Here is a 14,797-nt window from a genome sequence, read left to right on the forward strand (position 1 = left end):
AGCAGAACATAGAAATGAATATATTCCATGGACAACCATATGTTACCCTTTTTATGTGTTCCACGTTGGCTGTTCTTTTTGCCTGCAAAGGATGCCGGCGATGCCATGAAGTTTTTTTTTTCGAAGGTCCTATTAGAATTTTTGTTGAAACAGCAACCTAAGCTGAAGAAGAATATAAAAAAATGGAAATGCAGAGGAAATTTCATGCTGTAAATTTTATTGGGTATTTTAAATATTAAATGTTGAATTATACACACACACACACACACATCACATGGATGGGTGTTATGGTTTTCTTTATTTGGTTATGGTCAAAAAAGAGGTGTTTCTGTGTTTTTTTTTTTTTTGTTTTTTTTTTTGCTGCTCTTCTTCATCTTTACCATCGTGTTCGGCAGGAGTTGGGAGGAAATTAATGAAGGTCTAAAATTCTGACATATGTACATTGTGTCAGCATAACTAGCACCGCACACCTGCGGCTATATAAATCATATTTTCGCTATTTAAAATTTTTAATTAAAAATAACTTGAAATTTTGCGCTGAGTAAAAAATAACAAGTCAAAAACTAGTTGAAAAAAACATGTTGTAGCTCCAATTATGTCAACGAGAAGAAATGGTTAACATGAAATTTGGAATTCTAATTAATGTTGATTTATTCTGGTATCGTCTAAGGATGTGTTTAGGAAAAATAGAAATATTGGGAAGAGGGGGGAGTGAGTTTTCAGTAATAGTGACATGTTAACATTTTTCACTCGATCTTGCGGACAGTTGTAAGTTATGAAAAATGTTGACCCTTTGTGAGGGAGGTTCCAGAAGGGGTTGTTCATGCTGTCGTCATCATACCACATCCTGTGTTAGAAAAAATATTGGGATGTGTGAAATTTGAAGTGAATCGAGTGCTTAAAAACTGCAGCCAACTTCAGACTGCTGTCATTTCTAAGCCACTTGTCCGACGGCTGTTAAAATTATTTCAGTGACAGCTCATTATATTGTTTACAAGCGTACAAAAGCATTTTGCTGAGAATTTCCCAGAAAAAAAGTTATTCGCGATGGAATTCAAGCGTGATGGCGTGATTTCTTTATATTTGGCTGGAAAACCACAAGTGGCTATCGTTAGAGCACTCCAGCATTTAAATGTGAATAAATCTTTGGTGTCTCGTACCATCGCTCGTTACCGACGTCAAGAAAATGGACGGAAGAAAACAGCAACATTAGCAGAAATTGTTCGAAAAGTAAAGAAGTGACTTGATCGAAACACGCGTCGCAGTGGCTGAAAATGGCTCGTGAGCTGAACATATCGCAATATTCCATTCGGCAAATATTGAAAAATGAGCTCGGGGTAAAGCCATTGAAATTCCAAAAAATGCAAGAACTTACACCGCAACATAAAGAAAATAGACTCAAAAGAGCTAAAGAGTAAAGAGAGTTACCAAATGAGGTTCCTCGCTTCATTTCCAGCGCAGAATGGCCAACAAAATCTCCGGATACTAAGGTTGGCACTAAAAAATACCAAAGTGTCGATCACCTCAAGCAAGCACTTCGCCGGGAATGGACCAAAATAACACACAGCAACATTCGGGCAGCTTCTGACTCTTTCATTGGCCGTTTGAAGGCCATAATTCGTGCCAAAGGTGACAAATTTGAACAAATCTAAAGTTATTCTAAAATTTGATGCTATTTCCGATATTTTTTTCTTTCATTCAATAAAATTTAAAAAAAATGTAAAAATTATGGCGTTTGACTTTATTTTTTTTATCTGACCCTTCCATTTTCACAGCAGGGGCTGGATTCTTGTTCTATGAAAATAAAAGTTTTCATTTCACATTTTCATAGAACAAGAATTGAGGCATAGATATTGTGTTAATAAAAATATTGGAATGTGTAAAGTTTCGAAAGAATCAGATGCTTATTTCGCAATTTATGAGTATTATAAGTATTTAAAATTTTGGCCCTCGTGTGGGGGAGGTACCAGTAGGAGTGGGCCGAGTTATTCTATTTTCACATCAGATCTTGTGTTTGTAGAAATATTGAGATGTGTGAAATTTGAAGAGAATCGGATGTTTTTTTTTTGGCATTTTTTGAGCGTTTTGTTTGTTCAAAATTGTGATCCCCTTGAGGGGAGGTACCAGAAGGAGCGCACTGTTACCTAACATCTTTACACCAGATTTTGAATTAGTACAAATACTGGAATGTGCCGGGTTTGAAAGGAATCGGATGTCCATTCCACGTTTTATGAGAATTTCAATTATTCGAAATTTTAACCCCTTTGTGTGAGAGGTACCAGAAGGAGTTAGCCGATATATTCCATCTTCGCACCAGATTTTGCGTTGGTAGAAATATTGACATGTGGGAAATTTGAAAACAATCAGGCTAGGCTATTCTTTCAGATTTCATAAAAATTATAATTATTAAGGTTCTTGGCCTTTCGTGGGAGAGGTACTTGATGGAGTGGACCGATATTGATCATTTTCGAACATGATTAAAATTTGCAAAGTTTGCAAAAAATTCAATGCTCTATTCTTGGTATATGAGATTAATTATTTTTTTGAGAAAAGTGTTGAGCTTTTGTGGGGGAGGTGCTAGAAGGAGTGGCTCGATATTGTCCATCTCCGAATTCGATCAAAGTTTGTTAATGATATTATGATGCAACAAGTTTAGACTAAATCGGATACTCGTTTTGAGAGTTATCGCTGGCTCATCAGCCAGACAGCGGACAGACGGACACCCCTAAATCCAAATGTCCTCAAACGAATTTAGTCCATAGAGACTTAGGATCAAATATCGTTATTTCGATGAGACACGCTTTTGCCGAAACAAATGATATATCCTCTGTAGTCATATATGGCTGAGGGGATACAAAAAAATTATTTGCGGACCCTTTATAATTCCGATTTTATTCTGTATCATTTTTCTGACTTTTGGAAAAAAAGACTATTAAAAAAAGTATTTTATTATTGTTTCTTTGTACAAATATTTAATATTTTCGGCGCAACTTTAGTTTCGTAAAAACTCTCGATATTTTTTAGGTAGTTGTTTAGGCATTTGCAAACTTTTTGGGGGTTTATAAGAAATCCGAGTCCAAGAATCGATAATTAAGATATAACTCCCGAACCAGTTTAGGTCTAACTCGGGCATTTGTCTCGGACTTTCGGAAGATATTTCCAGGTCGATAACCAAGAAAAAAAAAAAAAACACTTTTCGCAAATTAGGGTAAAAGTACCTAACAATGGAATTTTTTTCAAAATGCTGTGAGTTTTTACCAAACCAGAATTGATTATTTTTTATACATTGCTCCCAAAATGTTTTTTAATAGTTCCGCATAAACATTTTCAAATTTCAATTTCCAATATTCCTAAATAATAATATTTTTATATTCTCAAAAATCACGTTTATAAATCTAATCAATAGACCTCGACTGGAATGAATGATTGATACAACTTTAATAATATTTAAAATTGAATTTTTTTATGAACCAATTTGGCAAATACTTACCTACAAAACAATAAAACCATCCAATATTTCAAGTAAATACCAATTAAAACGGCGTTGTTTTGTTTTGATTGGGGGGTGGCGAAAAAAAATGAAATGATGGTTGGAGGAGAGAGGGAAGGAAGGAAGGTGGGGGAGGAGAACTCAATTCTCATATTAAAAACAAGCACAATAGGTTAGAAATACAGAGATTTCAAATCAATTCCAAACAAACATGAATTGTTACAAAAACAACAATAGAGCGCATGGGCATGGGAAATTGGCAGACATACAAACAAACAAACAATAAATAAATAATTAAGAAATACTGTATAACTATACAAACAAAACTTCTCAACTGGGAGAATGCAGAAGAAGTCTAATGTACGGGACGGGCGAGGTAATTCTGAAATTTAACAAAATTGTAAGAATTTTTAATAAAAAAAATAAGAAAAACTTTGAATTTTCCTTGAGAGGAGTTAGGTTTCTTTTCTGCAGGACTTCCCTAAGATAACATTAAAGCATCGCCAGGCATGGACCACACCATCGAACACATCCCACACAAAAGGGTCGAAATTTGAATAATAATTAAAACTTTCATAAAAAGCCAAATAAGCCTCAGATTCTCCTCAAATTTCGGAAACCTTAATAGTTCTACCAACACAAGATCTGATGTGAAAATGGGATATATCGGCCGACTCCGTTTTGGAAGAACTAAAACGCCCATAAAACAATGAATACTTATCTGATTCTTTTTAAATTTCGCACATCCCAATATTTCATCCAACACAAGATCTGATGTAAAGATGGGATATATCGGTTCACTCTTTCTGGTACCTCCCCCACAGAGGGGTTAAAATTTTAAATAACCAGGTTGGTTCGTAAACTGTGAAATAAGCTTCCGATTCCTTTTACATTTTACACATTCTAATATATAAACTAACACAAGATTTGGTGTAAGGTGGGATATATCAGACCACTCCTTCTTATACATCCCCCCACAAAGAGGTCAACATTTTAAATAAACAAGAAGCTTATAGAACGCGAAATGAGAATCCGATTGCTTTCAAACTCGACACATCCCACTATTTCATCCAACACAAGATCTGATGTAAAGATCGTATATATCGGTCCACTCCTTCTGGTATACAACTCCCATAAAATGTGAAATAAGCATCCGATCCTCTTTTAAATTTCACACATACCGATATGAAGCAGGCCAGAGAGTCGTTATAGACGAGCTGAAGGCCAGGGAGTCGATATAGACGAGCTGAAGGCCAGAGAGTCGATATAGACAAGCTGGAGGCCATGGAGTCGTTATAGACGAGCTGAAGGCCAGGGAGTCGTTATAGACGATCTGAAGGCCAGGGAGTCGTTATAGACGAGCTGAAGGCCAGGAAGTCGTTATAGACGAGCTGAGGCCAGGGAGTCGTTATAGACGAGCTGAAGGCCAGGAAGTCATTATAGACGAGCTGGAGGTCAGAGAGTCGTTATAGACGAGCTGTCAGAGAGTCGTTATAGACGAGCTGTCAGAGAGTCGTTATAGACGAGCTGAATGCCAGGGAGTCGATATAGACGAGCTGAAGGCCAGAGAGTCGATATAGACAAGCTGGAGGCCATGGAGTCGTTATAGACGAGCTGAAGGACAGGGAGTCGATATAGACGAACTGGAGGCCAGAGAGTCGATATAGACGAACTGAAGGCCAGAGAGTCGTTATAGACGAGCAGAAGGCCAGGGAGTCGTTATAGACGAGCTGAAGGCCGGGGCGTCTTTTAAGAGACGAAATGAAGACCAGGTTGTCTCTTAAGATACGAAATGAAGGCCAGAAAGAAAATAGACTCAAAAGAGGTAAAGAGTTGCTTCGCTTAGCCGAAAGTGGTGAACTGCCGAATTTGATTTTCTCCGATGAGAAAACATTCGTTGTTCCGTTTGTAAACAAACAAAATGATCGCGTTTACTAGCCAAAGAGCTCACCTTCGGTTGGCCACCAGGACTCAAGCGCCGGCCATGGTGATGGTGTGAGCCACCATAACAGCCGATGGTCGCTCTCCGCTCGTATTAATCGACCGTGGCATCAGAAGAAATGCCGAATATTATCCCGAAAATATTCTGGAGGGTGTATTAAAGCCTTGGGCATGCAAACATTTTGGCCGCAGACCTTAGGCATTCCAACAGGACTCAGCACCATCGCACTCAGCGCGCGCCACGATACGAATCCGTTGGACTATTGTGTCTGGAGTATTTTGGAGAGCAAGGTTGGCACTAAAAAATACAAAAGTTTCGATCACCTCAAGCAAGCGCTTAGCCGGTAATGGGCCAAAATACCGCAGAGCAACATTTGGGCAGCGTGTGACCGTTTGAAGGCCACAATTCATGACAAAGGTGACCAATTCGAACAAATCTTAACTTATTCTAAAATATGATGCTATGTCCGGCATTTTTTGCTTTCATTTAATAAAATTAAAAAATGGAAAAATTATGGCGATTGACTTTGTTGCAGTTTTTTTATCTCACCCTATATATATATGTTTCATCTGATTTGGTGTTTATATCCTTCACATTCGTAATATGCATTCGAAACAAAGATATTTGGTACCAGATTTCTTATAGAGCTTGGAAATACCTCTGCCAAATTGTATCAAGATAGGATCAGATTTGGATACAGCTGCCATATATATATCTTCAACGAATTTCGGGCTCATATATATCCTTAATCCGATTTCAGGTCTATTGTGCAAATAATGGCTAATATCAGCCAAAATGGAGTGAATTTGAAAATTTTGTTGAAAAAAATTTTGAAAATTTTGTTGAACTCGGCTCCGATACATATTTTTTGTAATATATATCATGCATTCTATAGCAATGTTATTTGGTATAAAAGATTAAAATGTCTCCGTCAAATTTAGTGAAAATCGATTCAGAATTAGATGTGCCTCCCGTGTATTAGTTCCCTCCGAAACCAAACTATAACTGCTCTAAAGCCAAATGTTGATAGGTGGTATGACCTACTTCAAATAAATTCTTTTGTTACGGAAGCTCTACTAAATATACATAGTTGTGTAGGGTATCATATAGTCGGCCCCGCCCGACTTTTGACTTTTCCTTACCGTTTTTATCTGTATTAGATGACGTATGAAAATGGTATACTTCGGTCGACTATATCTCGTACATCACGCACAAAATTATCACATATCTCATATAAAGTGAGGGAAGTAACCAATATAGTCCAAACCTGGCACGTCGCAATATTTATATCAAATATATTTAGAACCGATACGAAATGGACAATATTGACCCATTCCTTCGGAACCTACTCCATAGATGGTTTACAATTTGAATAATCATAACAGAAGTGAAAATATATTTAAACATTGGCTGTTCGTATACATCTGTCGGCAAAACCGACTGATATTTATACCCTACACCACAAGGTGGTCAGGGTATTATGTCTTTGTGCATTTGTTTGTAACAGGCAAAAGGAAACCAGATAGACCCATAGTTCCTTTTGATGATCTGCATAGAATCACTTTCTGAGTTGATTTATGCATGTCAGTCCGTCCGTCCGTCCGTCTGTCCATGTATTCTTGTGAACAAAATGCAGGTCGAATTTATTATCCGATTGAGATGAAATTTTGCAAACAACATTTGTTTGGCCCAAGGACGAACCCTATTGAAATTGGAGATAATCGGTAAAAATTTAGATATAGCTCCCATATATATCTTCGTCCGATTTGCCTTTTATTGTGCACCAAACGTGTAATATCAGCCCGAATAGTATGGAATTTTGCACATACAACCAAATTAGACCTGAAAATAAGTATGCCAAATTCTATCGAAATCGGTTCAGGCATAGCTTTAGCTCCCATATATATTGTTCATCCGATTTGTTATTTTTGTCCTCCGCAGCCGTAATATGCCCTCTGTAACAACAATATTTGGGGAAATATATCAAATGCAGCTCAGAAATACCTTTGCTAAATTTTATCGAGATCGGTTCAGATTTGGATATAGCTCCCATATATAACTTCGTCCGATTTACCATTTACTGTCCACCAAACGTCTAATATTTGTCCAAATGGGATGGAATTTGGCACATACGACCGAATTTAGTCTAGAAGGTAGTATTCCAAATATGGTGAAGATCGGTTCAGATATAGTTATAGCTCCCATATATATTGTTCATCCGATTTATTGTATTTGTTACCCACAGCCGACAACGATATTCAGGGAAATATATCAAATACAGCTCAGAAATATCTTTGCCAAATTTTATCGAGATCGGTTGAGATTTGGATATAGTTCCCATATATATTTTTATCCGATTTCAAATTAATTTCGCACCAAATGGGCAATACAAGTCCGAATTTAAAAGATACAAATGCTTCGGCATATTTGATGTATGTATGATTGAATTCTCCCATAAAAACTTTTAATTATTAAGTGGAGCTCAACTAAATTAGCAAAGTGGTGTAGGGTATCATAAAATCGGCCCCGCCCGACTTTAGGACTTTCTTCACTGGTTTTTAACTTGTTTATTGCAAAATTGAATACATAAAATTTCAAATTCAATCGCTCCAAATCACCTCAAATTAGCTACCGATCAATTTGGGCACTTATTTTTAACACTGCACTCTAATACAAGAAGTTCTTTGTTTACATTCGAATTTGAATGACGACAATAAAATCCCCTACTTTGTCAGACAAAAATTGATTTCAAGTGGCGTAGGTATTTTCTTTAAGTATGTGCCGCTTTGGAAACACTTAACAACAAATCCCATACGCTTTCGTTCTATAATGATGGATGGATGGATGGGTGGATGAATGGTTGAGGCACTGCCGACAATGAAAACTCATAATGCGAAAATTAACTTAATTTATGTGAGTATGTATGCGGCAGCAGCACATACTTTATATTCGACATATAAACAAACAATAAAAGTAATATAAATTAAGTAAAATTGTTCTCATACCAGACAGCGTAAAGTAAACAAAATCAAGTGTGCGTGCGTGCGTGTGTGCGGCGAAGAAAAACACAGCACACAAGAAAAGTCCCCGGTCTTTTATTAAATCTGGAGAGTATGAGAGAATGAGCAACAGAGATGGGAATGTAGCATACACGCTACCGTTAAACTCTGGACAAAGGAATTGTCCCGGTTAATTTAGAATTAAAAAAAAATACCATAAAACATTCGAAATTCGGTTTGAGCCGGATCTCATGCATCTTATGAGTGTTTTATTTATTAACCAGTAAAGAAAGTCTTAAAGTCGGGCGGGCCGACTTTATGATACCCTACACCACTTTGCTAATTTAGTAGAGCTCCGCATAACAATTAAAAGTTCATATACGCTATGATTATAATTTAAAGTTCAAAGGACTAAATATGCCGAAGCGTTTGTGTCTCTTAAAAACCGGACTTGTATTGCCCATTTGGAGCACAATTAATTTGAAATCGGATAAAGATATATATGGGAGCTATATCCAAATCTGAACCGATCTCGATAAAATTTGGCAAAGATATTTCTGAGCTGTGTTTTATATATTTCCCTGAATATCGTTGTTACGGAGTGCATATTACGGTTGTGGGTAACAAAAATAACAAATCGGATGAACAATATATATGGGAGCTATAGCTATATCTGAACCGATTTTGATCAAACTTGGCATACATATTTTCAGGTCTAATTTGGGTGTATATGCAAAATTCCATACAATTCGAGCTGATATTACACGTTTGGTGCACAATAAAAAGCAAATTGGACGAACATATATATGGGAGCTATATCTAAATTTTGACCGATTATCTCCAATTTCAATAGGGTTCGTCCTTGGGCCAAACAAATGATCTGTGCAAAATTTCATCTGGAAATGGAAAGGAATGTTACAAACAAATGCACAAAGACATAATACCCTGACCACCTTGTGGTGTAGGGTATAAAAATTACAATAAAATTTCAAAATTATAGGGGGAATTAAAAACAAGTTAAAAAGTATCAATCCAATTTGCCTAGAAATGTCACTTTAGTAAAATATATTTTGATTTTTGTTACGATTATTCAAAATGTTGACCTTTGTGGAGAAGGAGATGCCGAAGAGGTGACCAATAATATCCATTTCTCTGGCTTAAATTTTACAAAGTGGCTTCTTTATGTTGGAAAATGTTGAATTTTTGTGGTGAAGGTACCCCAAAGAGTGGATTGGTATATTCCATATTTTCATTAAAGCTATGGTCCATAGAAATATTGAGAACCACGAAGCAAATCGTTTAGTATCTTAAAAGACTTATCATTATTGGTCCAAATTTTGAATTAAAAAGGGTTGGACAAATATATCCCATATTTACACTAGATCTGTGGTTGAAAAAAATATTGAGATATACAAAGTAAAGTGAAAATCATTGGGATGTTCCACGTTTGAAATTAGTCGTATCATTCATTTAGCGTTCTACGAACTTAATGGCTATTAACAATTTTGAAAGTTTTTTTTTTTTTTTTTTTTTGAGGGAAGTACCAGAAGAAGTGGTCCATTATATTTCATTTTTACAACATATCTTGTGTCGGTAGAAATATTGGAATGTGGGAAGTTTAGAAATAATCGAATACGTGATGCGCTTCTATGGAGAGTTTTGGTTATTCAAAATTTGAACCTTTTCTGTGAAAGGAGGTGGTAACACAAGGAATGGACCCGTATATCTCATCATCACTCCACATCTTGTATTGGTAGAAATGTTGGGAAATGTTAAATTCGAAGATAATAGGATCCTTTTTCACATTTTGGAGGAGTTATGATTATTCAAATTTTTGATCCGATGTGATGGAGGTACCAGAAAAAGTTGTCCAACCTACCACATATTCACTTCAGTTCTTGTGGGATTTATAAAGTTTGAAAAAAAATCAGATGCTCATTTTGCATTTTGTGAGGGTTATGGATATTCAAAATTTTGAGCCGTTGTGGGGGAGGTACATGAAGGAGTGAGTCGATCTATCCCATCTTCACACGATACCTTGCATTGACAAAAAAATTTGTATGTGCTAACTTGCAAAAAAATCGGTTGCTTATTTTGCATTTTATTTTTATTTTGATCCTTTGTGGGGAGTTACTAGAAGATTGGTCCGATATAACCTATGTGTTGATATGTTGATATGTGTTGGCAAAAATATTGGGATGCGCCAAGTTTGAAAAAAATCGTTTGCTCATTTTGAATTTTATGAGTGTTATGGGTATTCAGAATGATGACCCGTTGTGTAGGTGTGGTGCCAGAAGATGTGGTCTGCTATATCCCATCTTTACTCCACATCTTGTGTTGGTAGAAATATTTGAATATGTAAAGTTTAAAAAGAATTCGATGCTTATTTCGCATGTTAGGAGCGTTTTGGTGATTCAAAGTTTTGACCCTCTCTTGGCGTGTTCAGGAGGAGTGGCCCTATATTGTCGATGTTTGTCCCTGATCTATCGAATGATACTTTCTCTTTCAATGAAATAATTTTTTTCTTTGAAAATGTTTAACCTTTTGTGTGTAAGGTAACAGAAGGAGTGGACCGATATCGCCCATCTCCGAAGTCGATCTAATTTTTTGTACGGGTGCATTAACAAAATAGGCAAGATCCATATTTTCAAGCCAAATTAAATTCTTTCAAATGTTGTACTCTATAGAAAAAATAATCTAAGATAGCAGATCTTGTGAAGATCTTCTATTTATAGAACACGTTTTGAAGGTCTTCTAAATATAGAATCCACCATAAAGATCTTATTTAGACAGAAAAGATCTTCGATAGATAGAAGGCATCATAAATATCTCCTTTTTATAATACCCCACATAACTAAATTTTTTTTGAGGCTTATAAACTTCCTTGTGATAGAAATTAATTCTATAATCAAACTTTGCCAAAGAATAAGTCCTACTAAAGGTTACATCTAAAAGAAAGGCCTAGATATAGAGACCTAATAAAGTTTTTCTCTCTATAGACAAAATACCTTATAACAAAATCTAAATTCTATAGATTGAATATCTCTCCATGGTCTTCTTCTATATATAGAAGACATTTTAAAAGGTTTTTATTAAAAATAGCCTTTTACATGTGTTCAACGTACTACAATATCTCTTAATGACCTTTTCATTTATCATACCTTTAAAAATGTAGAATTTCTTCAATTCACAACATCCATCTCTGATGAATGCTTGAGATTTTGCGAAAGAAAATCAACAATACCTTCTCAACATCTCATTTGTAAATGTAACCAAAAGAAATCTGAAGAGTAGTTTCTTTGTTTTCTTTAATTAACTGAGTAAACGTAACACAAAGAGAGAGGGAGAGAGCGAGATTTTAGTGGACACTCTGCTAATAAAAGACGACGATCCAAGAATCAAAACAACCAACAACACATGCATGGAATACCCCCTAAAACTAGCCGGTTATAAACAAACATTGAGCATTTGTGGAGAGCTGAGAGTGGGAGAGAAAATTAAACAAACCAAAGTATTGTTGAGTGGGCCGGTTTCTGGTGGGTCGGCAACATGAAATAGAGAAGGTGGCAAACGGGGCAAATAAATAGGAAAAATAAACAAAACAACATGCCTAGATAAATTAAACATTCTTACACTAAACATGGGAGGGAGGGAGGTAGAACAGACTGCGGCGATGGCATAGCACAGAGTGGCTAGTTTATAAAGAAAAAAACAATAACAATAAACTAATTTTTGAGGGGTTTCAGTTAATTTAAAAGAGAACAGAACAAGTGTTGCTCTTCATACCTAGTAGTAGTTTGTTTATGTAAATAATAATAATAATGAAATATTTAAACAAAAAAGAACCGTTTTGCCATGGGCGAGAATGAAACGAAAAATTATAGTGGAGTGTCATTAGAGGTGCAGCAGCAGCAGCAGCAGTCAAATATCATTGAATAAATAAATACAAATGGCACCACCACACTTAAATAAATATTGAATATCGAAAAATGATACCACCTCCCAAACTAATTAGGAAAATTAATGTCTGTGGAAAAAGAACACCGTATAAATGAATGTGGTATTCAAATAAAATAACTTAATTTTGAAAAAATGAAGTTATGTGTGGATTTCGGGGTATTCGAGGTACATCATTCAGGTCGGTGGCTCAATTCTTGTTTTATATAAATGTGAAATGAGAACTTTAAAATGAAAAGAAATGTTGAATAAAAAATGTAGTAAAGCAAATGTTTTTCATTTCATATTTTCATCGAACTAGAATTCAGCCTCAATAGTTCCCTTTGGGGTCTATGGTGGAGAATATTAGTGCAAAATTTTGATGAGGGATAAATTTATCCCTTTTTTCCAAATCACTATAAAACAATATTTTTTATTCTTTTAGATAAATACCAATTAGTATCATTCAAATCTGCCGACTTTACAGGACATTAATAGCATTGCTAAGATATTCTGAATGATTAGACGGCTTTATACCAAAAATTCCAATCTACACTTACACACTGCAACAAATTTCAATTTTTCCAATAATTACAAGGAAAATCCACCGTACAAATATACCCACCTTCCCCACTACTTTTAATGTTTTTTTTTTCTGCAACAAATTTCAATTTTTCCAATAATTACAAGAAAAATCCAGAAGATTTTGAAAGTAGAGCTAATGCCATGTTTACGTTAGGACTTTTTGTAGGGAGAGGATTTATTTACTTTGAGAGGATTTATTTAAAGTAAAAGTAATGGATATGACAATTTAAATCCAAATCCGGTGGGTTAACCCTCATATATATAAACGTACTGTAACAGTAGAATTCACTTATATCAACGTTTTGAAAATTTACATCGCAAAGTAAACTAACAAGAGGGGTAAAATACCGCCCCCCCCCCCCCCCTCTTCAACACTTTTTGACTTTTTGGGTTAAGATTCCTTGAAACCTTGCATTTTGGTGAAAATTTTCCAAAAAAAATTATTCGCGATGGAATTCAAGCGTGATAGTGTGATTCCTTTATATTTGGCTGGAAAATCACAAGTGGCTATTGTTAGAGCACTCCAGCATTTAAATGTGAATAAATCTTTTGTGTCTCTTACCATCGCTCGTTACCGGGATACACTGGTAGCGTAGCCCAACGTCAAGGAAGTGGGCGGTAGAAAACAGCAACATCAGCAGAAATGGTTCGAAATGTAAATAAGTGCGGTTGTAAGACTTTTAGTTTTATTTAATTCTTTGGTTCTTCTTCTATTGAGCTTACGATCTCGTCACTTGGGATAAAATTGTTATAGAAGTTATTTTTAATAACTTCTGGGGAGAATATCCCAGCCAAAAAACAAGGGAACTGATGAGGATTGGTGGCTCTTTCCGAAACCTAGGTATTCCCTGGTAAACATTACCACCGCTCTCCACTAATAAACCAACGTTTGTTTTTATAAAAACAACAATCAAAGGATTAAGCCTGACCATTTTTGCAACAACAAAATACTATGGTATCCCGAACAAACAAGCCAACAATGTTCTGAAAAGAAGCGACTTGATCAAAACCCGAAAAATGGTTCGTGGGCTGAACACATCGCAATATTCCATGCAAAAACTTGAAAAATGAGGTCGGTGTAGAGCCATTGAAATTCCAAAAAGTGCAAGAACTTACGCCGCAACAAGAAAAAATAGACTCAAAAGAACTAAAGAGTTGCTTCCGAAAGTGGTGAACTGCCGAATTTGGGTTTCTCCGTCTCCAATGAGAAAACATTCATTGTCCAGCAGTTTGTAAACAAACAAAATGATCGAGTTTACTTGCCAAAGAGGTCAGCTGAAAATGTGCACCTTCGGTTGGCCACCAGAACTCAAGCGTATTAATCGACCGTGTCATCAGAATAAATGTCGAATATTATCGCAAAAATATTCTGGAGGGTTTATTAAAGCCTTGGGCACGCAAATGGGGCTATGCAAAAATGTGGACCTATACATACAACCCGAGATAGAACCCATTATGTCCAACAAATACCAATTTGTAGACAAATCTGTGAAAGAATGTGGCGAAAATCATCCAAATACCGAATATCGGGAGGTACCATTATATGGGGGCTATGTTTCTACAATGTTTCGCCACACGAACTAGGTCCCATTATGACCTACATATACCAGTTTTCAGACAAATCCGTGAAAAAGTGAACAAAAACCATTAAAATACCGAATATCGGGAGGTAACGTTATATGGGGACTATACCAAATCGTAGACCTATATATGCAATGTTTCGCCATCGGAACTAGAACCCATTTCGAACTAAAAATACCAACTTTTAGACAAATCCGTGAAAAAATGTGGCAAAAATCATCAAAATACCGAATATCGGGAGGTACCGTTATATGGGGGCTGTAC

The 14,797-nt window shown here is 35.9% G+C and overlaps 1 protein-coding gene across 7 annotated transcripts in view; it reads right to left on the reverse strand.

Annotated features, from left to right (window-relative positions):
* Positions 1-14,797, reverse strand: part of LOC101888568 (double-stranded RNA-specific editase Adar) — a 288,710-nt gene that overhangs the window by 267,151 nt on the left and 6,762 nt on the right. The window contains exon 1 of one of the 7 annotated variants that reach the window (XM_059121968.1): positions 3,491-3,740. The exons of the other annotated variants lie outside the window; for them this stretch is intronic. The gene's annotated coding sequence lies outside the window, so the exon portion shown is untranslated. Of the gene's footprint in view, positions 1-3,490; positions 3,741-14,797 lie in introns of those variants that run through there. 7 annotated transcript variants of the gene reach the window in all.

This window comes from Musca domestica, unplaced genomic scaffold, assembly GCF_030504385.1.
Source record: "Musca domestica strain aabys unplaced genomic scaffold, Musca_domestica.polishedcontigs.V.1.1 2, whole genome shotgun sequence".
Taxonomy (NCBI): Eukaryota; Metazoa; Arthropoda; class Insecta; order Diptera; family Muscidae; genus Musca; species Musca domestica.